A 1,051-nucleotide genomic window follows, 5' to 3' on the forward strand; every position below is an offset into this window, starting at 1 on the left:
GGCCGCTCTGCCTTGCAGTTCCTGTTTCCCTCCCTATTTATCATCTCCGCGGGAGCACGCTCCTCCAATGACACCCGAGGTGCCTCGGCGCCGCGGCTCCTCCTAGTTCGTAACTGGAAAGGGTGCCGTGCCAAGGCTCGAGGGCTCGCCCCAGGAGGGTGGCTCGCACTCGTCAGCCAGCAGCGCCGGGCAGGAGTGCCACTTTACAGAGTCACGTCACGACCTCCCCCTGAGGGTGGCCCTGCCAAGCCCCGGGCGCAGCCACGTTACAGGGTCACCTCAGTGCCACCTCTCTCCACCCACCCACCCACTGTGGCTCGACCCCTGCCAGCCCCTGGGCTGGCTCGTCACCCAGCCACTGCCGGCAGGGGTGCCACTTTACAGAGTCACGTCACGACCTCCCCCTGAGAGTGGCCCTCTCCCTGCCAAGCCCCGGGCGCAGCCACGTTACAGGGTCACCTCACTGCCACCTCTCTCCACCCACCCACCCACCCACTGTGGCTCGACCCCTGCCAGCCCTTGGGCTGGCTCGTCACCCAGCCACTGCCGGTAGGGGTGCCACTTTACGAGTCACGTCACTATCTCTCCCTGAGGGTGGCCCTCTCCCTGCCAAGCCCCGGGCGCATCCACTTTACAGGGTCACATCACTACCTCCCCCCTCCCCCGAGGGTGTCTGTCCCCCGCCAAGCCTCGGGCCATAGTTAGACTCGACCCCCAGCAGCGCAGGGCAGGGGTGCCACTTTACAGAGTCACGTTACTATCTCTCCCTGAGGGTGGCCCTCTCCCTGCCAAGCCCCGGGCGCAGCCACGTTACAGGGTCACCTCACTGCCACCTCTCCCCACCCACCCACAATGGCTCGACCCCTGCCAGCCCCTGGGCTGGCTCGTCACCCAGCCACTGCCGGGGTGCCACTTTACAGACACCGACATCACTGCATCTCCTCCCACCCCCATGGGTGGCTCTCTCCCTGCCAAGCACCAGGCGCAGGCTCGCCACCTAACAGCGCCGGGCAGGGGTGCCTCTTTACAGGTTGGCTTTTTTGCCTCCCCC

This window comes from Triturus cristatus, chromosome 6 (genome assembly GCF_964204655.1).
Source record: "Triturus cristatus chromosome 6, aTriCri1.1, whole genome shotgun sequence".
Classification (NCBI taxonomy): domain Eukaryota; kingdom Metazoa; phylum Chordata; class Amphibia; order Caudata; family Salamandridae; genus Triturus; species Triturus cristatus.